Raw genomic sequence first — 6,000 nt, 5'->3', positions numbered from 1 at the left:
TGACGATAGAAAGAAGAGCCTATATGATGTACTACGTGTACCTTCTATTACCAAGAATCTATTGTCGATTGGATAGATGGCAGAACGAAATTTGCAAGAATCTAGTGTCGGTTGGATAGATGATTTCAACTGATACACATGGCTGTACATTCGGAAGTACAAGGATGAGGTACTCGATGTCTTTAAGCAAATGGGTTTATAAAGAGAAATGCAAGTCAGATGGTTCGTTGGAAATGTATAAAGCCCGGCTCGTTACAAACGGATATGCACATCAATACAGCCTAGATTATGAGGAGACTTTCAGCTCAGTTGCTAAGATGGAAATGGTGAGAATAGTCATTGCATTAGTGGCTTCTAAGGGCTGAAAATTATGAAAAGTGGATGTTAAAAATGCATTCATGAATGGTGACTTGCTTGAAGAGGTATATATGGAGTAGCATGAGGGTTATGTATACAACCTGAGGTGTATATGGATACTAACTAGCAACCCCGTCTATCATGCTAGATCCAAACACATAGAGATTCATTACGATTTCATCAGAGAAATGATACTTGTAGGACAGATTGATCTACTTCATGTGAAGACACAAGACCAGGTAGCCGATAACTTTACCAAATCACTTGGTAAAGAGAAATTTGTTTGTTTCATGGATCTACTTGGAGTACAGTAACTAATCTGAGCCCAAGAAATGGAGTTTGAGAAGGGGGAGAATAAGTTGGAGTAAGCAGAAGATCAATGGGACTTATTCATACCTCAGGGTGTCTGACTATAATGAAAGCTTGAAGTGAAGCTCTTTTTCTTGGGCCTAACGAGTGATAAAAAAGCTCCTTGATTAATACTTTTTTGAATTGATTATATCTAGCTTTTGTAATCACAATCTCTTTTTCTTCTCAGGCCTAAGCAAGTGATGAAAAAGCTCCTTGCGAAATACCTTTTCGAATTAATTATATCTTGCTTTTGCAATCAAAGGATTCAGTTTTTTTTAAATAATCAGATACAAAATTTTTAGACATTAGACGTAGCTGACATTGGCAAATGAATTATGCAAGAATATTTAGTGCATATAGCTAGAAGGGTGGCAGGGTTGTATGCCCTGCCACCTATTTTTTTCCCCCTCTGTGCCCGTCGCTATTTGCGTCGCAAATTTACTCTGCAACCGTCGCTATATGTGTCGCTATTAGAGTCGCTATATGCGTCGCTATTTGCATCGCTAATTGGGTTAGCGACGTAAATAGCGACGCTAATAGCGACGCATATAGCGACGAATCGATCGCGTCGCTAATAGTGACTCGAATAGCGATGACGGGGATAATTTTTTCCGTGACTAATTTCGTCGCTTTAAACGCCGCTATTGGGTCTATATGTTGTAGTGTTGCTCGTCCTAGGCCGCTACAAAGTAAAAAATATAGACATGTATCTTTGTCCATTAGTCGATGAGCTTAAGATTTTGCGGGAGAAGGGGGTCACCATGTAAGATATGAGCATGCGCGATGGTCGGCGTTGGTTCAATGGATCTCACAGAAAGAGATTAAGACGTCCTCTATTGAATCCGCGAGGCGGGCAACAGTGGAGACGGTCTATCTCTTTGAGAAATACCTGCCCACCAACATGCTCACGATACAAATCCACCTTCTTGTGCATCTTGTGGATGAATTAAAGATTGTTGGACCTGTCCATACGCGATGGATGTTCTTCTTGGAGCGCTTCATGAAAACCCTGAAAGGCTTTGTGCGACAACAAGCTCGGCCAGAAGGTAGCATGGCCGAAGGTTGGTTGGTGTTTGAGGCGCTAGTACATATTTCACAATGGCTACCAACGGTGGAACCAAACAATGAAATGCTATGGTCGCTGAAGGACGATGATAGACTAACTAGAGATGTGGTGGTTGGAAATGGGGTAGAAAAAAGAATGGATGCCTCAATGGAAGAGAAGGTGAATCACTTTTGTATGTTGCACCATGCCTCTATGGAGACGTGGCTCGCCAAGTACCAGATTGCTAGGCAAGATCGAGAGGAAGTGCGAGCTGAATTCTAACGTAGTACGCATCATCGACTGATTTGATATCCTGAAGGCATGGAGGAGATGCCACGGTTTATATCAACGTGATGGTTGCATGAAGCCTTGACCGCAGCGTCTCGCGAAGGGACAGAAGTCTCAATGGAGGAGTGGAAATTCTCGAGAGGATGTAGTCCAAAGGTTATGAGGGGTTTAGAATCTGTCATATCTAAATTTTATATAAGACATCTAATTTGAGTGTTTCAATGTACAGTACAAAATATATAGTACAGCGTGGTCGCACGGACAACATTTTTGCATGGAGCGTATTGACAAAATGCGGTCCACAATGGACTGTGGTGTCATGGCAAGGTTCGAGCAAGAGAGCCGGCGATGAGCAACGGATCCAAACATGGTTGTGGATGAGATGGAGTATTTTGAAAACTTGCAAAGTATTGTTACGGAGGATTACGGTAGCTTCTCCATGGTACTATTCGATGTGCAGTGATTCAAAATTGTACTTGGAGGAGATGGAGCAACAGTTCGACGATGTCCATCTGGATTTCTCGAAATAGATTTTGAAAAAAAAAGGACAGATTTGCGCGACACCATTCTGTTGCCGGCCCATTGTGAATATGTGCATGGACTCATTTTCTTGCTAATTCTATTACGACATGGTTTATGTCACAATGGTTTGAGCTCTCTTGTATGTGTTTGTGAACAAGTAATCTTCTATCCAAACCCCCGACAATCTCGATAGTGGTATGTTATACCTTCAACTTCCCGAAGTGCGAGAGTATATGATCAAAGCGATGTTCCGAGCATAGATGAAGATAATATGCAAATAGAGGGGTCAATATTGCAAGGGGTGGAGGCCGTCAAAAGCTTGGAGCCAGCATTGGCAAACAATGATGGAAATACAGGAGTCCAAGAATTCTTTGAGAATGAGGCAGACTCATTCTTTTGTGGTGACATGTCTATTAGGGAGGAGAGGATGACTAAAATCTTAGAGAGTGAAAATTTTAGAGGATATAGGATGTAAATGATTTGAAGGCCTCTCAAAGATTAACTAAGCACCAATAAAGGGATAAAGGGTATACTAGGTTATATTGTTGCTAAGCTAGTTGTGTTCAGATCATAAGAAATTTAATTGAAACTCCAATTAGATATAAGATATTGTGAGATTCCAAAAGCTTAAAAAACAATGTTTGAAGCATATGGAACTTCATAGAGATGGTTTTCTATAGTGGCTTGACATATCTCGCACTTAGCGTTAAACCAAGGGAGTTAGGTATTAGTGGCCTAGTCATCATGGAGCACAGAGGTCCTTAACATATCTTTTTCTTTTGGTGGCTTATTGGTTGTTACTACCCTAATAGGAAAGTCCACCTCACCATCAAGAGATCATTCAACTCAAGCTCAATTTCTTACAATGGTAAATGATTTTATAAATACCACAAGGGAATGGGGTGATAATGACGATGATATGCGACATAAAATAATTGTGTCACTATTTGCATAGCAAATAAATAGCATCGCTATTAACTTTGCTCATTTGCTTTAGTGATACTAGTAGTGATGCTATTTGCAACACTATTTGTTACATCTAGCAATGCTTAAGTAGCGCTAATTATTGTAGCACAAATAGTGATGCTGGTGTGAGAAAAAAAAGGCTAAAAACTTGAGCACAATATTTGCCACAAAAATTTTCAAGAGAGAATGGGAGAGATCGTTGCCTTGAGAGGGAGAGGAAGAGGAAGAGAAAAAGAGAGAGAAGGAGAGCTCCTCACTGCTACCGTCGCCACCATTGTTGTGGTATGTGAAGAAGAGGGATAAATGTGCAAGGGAGAAAGAATAAATGTTATGAAGAGAAGGCAAAAAAGAATTCATCCTTGAGCCTTTGAGGTAGCTACATTGCCTTTTCTTACTTTGTTTTTGTGTTTTCTTCTTTTCTTCTTTGAAAGAGAGAGAGAGAGAGATGAAAGGAGAGAGGAATAACAAGTAAGAAAGAGAGTGAGAGAATGAGAGAGAGAGGAAAGTTAACATAAAAAGAGAGGAAGACAGAAATAAGATATGAAGGAAGGGAGAGAAAGATAGAGAGAGAAAGGGGGTAACGGTAACAACGAGAGAGGAAAAGAGAAAGGAGATATGAAGGGAGGGAGAGAAGAGAATAAGTAAGAGAAACAACAAGGGAGGGAGAAACAAAGAGAGAGGCAACAAAGAAAGACTCAAGAGACGGGGGAGAGAAAGAGAGATGAAGAGTGAAGGAAGAGGTAGAAAAAAAGGGTGAGGTAAAGAGAGGAATGAGAGTGCAAAGAAAAGAGATAGAGGGGGGGAGAAAAAGAAACGCAAAGAGGGAGAAAAAGAGAGAGTGAAAACAACAAATAGAGAGTGAGAGAGAAATACAGAAACAATGAGAAAATTAGAGTGAATAAAATGATAGAAAAATCAAAGGGAAGGGGAAAGAGAGAGGTGAGGAGAGAGATGATTTTTCAATGTCCTTATTTTATAAGCTCTTTATTTTCTATATTTGATTTTGATTGTAATGAGATGCGTTGAGTGATAATGGAGAGGAAAAGAGAGAAAGAAATAGACAGAATAAGGGAAGAAAAGGAGAAGAGAGAAGAAGTGAGAGTGCAGAGCAAAGATGGGGGTCTTTCAATATCCTTGTTTCATAAGGTCTTTATTTTCTATCTTTGATTTTGATTGTAATGAGATATGCTGAGTGAGAGTGGAGAGGAAAAGAGAGAAGAAGTGAGAGTGGGGATGAGAGAAACAAAGAAGGATGAAGGGGGGAAAATAAAAAAGAGGGAAAGAGAGAGAGGAAGAGGGGTAGGGAGAGAAACAGAGAGGGGATAGATAAACAGACAAAGAGATAGGGAGAGAAAAAGGAATGGACAAAGATAGAAGGAGGGAAGTAAACAAATAAAAGAAAAGGGAGAGAAAAAGGAGTAGAAATTAAAATGGAGGAAGATCATCAACAAGGGGAACAAAAATATATTGTTTGCCATAACATAAACCAAATGGAGAATGATGATAGTCAAAATATCCAAGATTCTGAGGTGTAACTTAATCACACTATAAGGATATCAGGCCATAGTGACACCGATTAGTGATGACAAAAAGCGGCGTCGCTATTTGTGTCACATTTGCGACACAAATAGCGACGATACCCAAAGCAAAAAAGCATAGGCCGAAACCCAAGCGCATTACATTTCACGCATTCATGAAAAAGAGCGAGAGGGAGAGCAAGAGAGACAGCAATCATCTTGCTGAGAGGGAGAGAAAGAGAGAAAGAATGCTTCTCACCACCATTGCCGCCACCGTTGCCACCGCCACCGTTTGCAAAGAAGAGGAGGAGGTGTACGGATGGCGAAGAGGAGCTGCCGTCATGAAGAGGAACTGTCAAACCCTTCTTCAAGTCTTTACCGTGAGTGCATTCTCTCTCTCTTTTACTTGTTTTTTGTATAATTTGTGTATATTGAGAGAGGGAGAGGGAGAGGGAGGGGGAGGAAATGAGAGAGGGAGAGGGAGAGAGAGTGCATTATCTCTCTCTTTTACTAGTTTTTTGTATAATTTGTTTATAGTGAGAGAGGGAGAGGAAATGAGACAGAAAGAGAGGGTGAGGGAGAGGGAGGAAGAGGAAATGAGAGAGGGAGAGGGAGAGGGAGAGGGAGGAAATGAGAGAGGGAGAGAGAGAGAGAAAGAGAGGGAGAGGGAGAGGAAATGGGAAAGGAAGAGGGAGGGAGAGAGAAAGAGAGGGGGAGGGAGAGGGAGGGAGAGAAAATGCGAGAGAGAAAGGGAGAGGGAGGGAGACATTAAGCATAATAGGAAAATGAGAGAGAAGAGAGGGAGAGGGAGGAAATGGAAGAGGGAGAGGGAGGGAGAGAGAGAAAAAGAGAGGGAGAGGGAGAGGGGGAGGAAATGGGAAAGGAAGAGGGAGGGAGAGGGAGAGGGAGGGAGAGAGAAAGAGAGGGGGAGGGAAAGGGAGAGGGAGGGAGACA

The sequence above is a fragment of the Lygodium microphyllum genome, chromosome 10 (assembly GCF_053477565.2).
Source record: "Lygodium microphyllum isolate KBCC chromosome 10, Lygodium_microphyllum_v1.1.10, whole genome shotgun sequence".
In the NCBI taxonomy this organism is placed as follows: domain Eukaryota; kingdom Viridiplantae; phylum Streptophyta; class Polypodiopsida; order Schizaeales; family Lygodiaceae; genus Lygodium; species Lygodium microphyllum.
The sequence above is the reverse complement of the archived record's forward strand: the minus strand, read 5'-3'. Positions refer to the sequence as shown.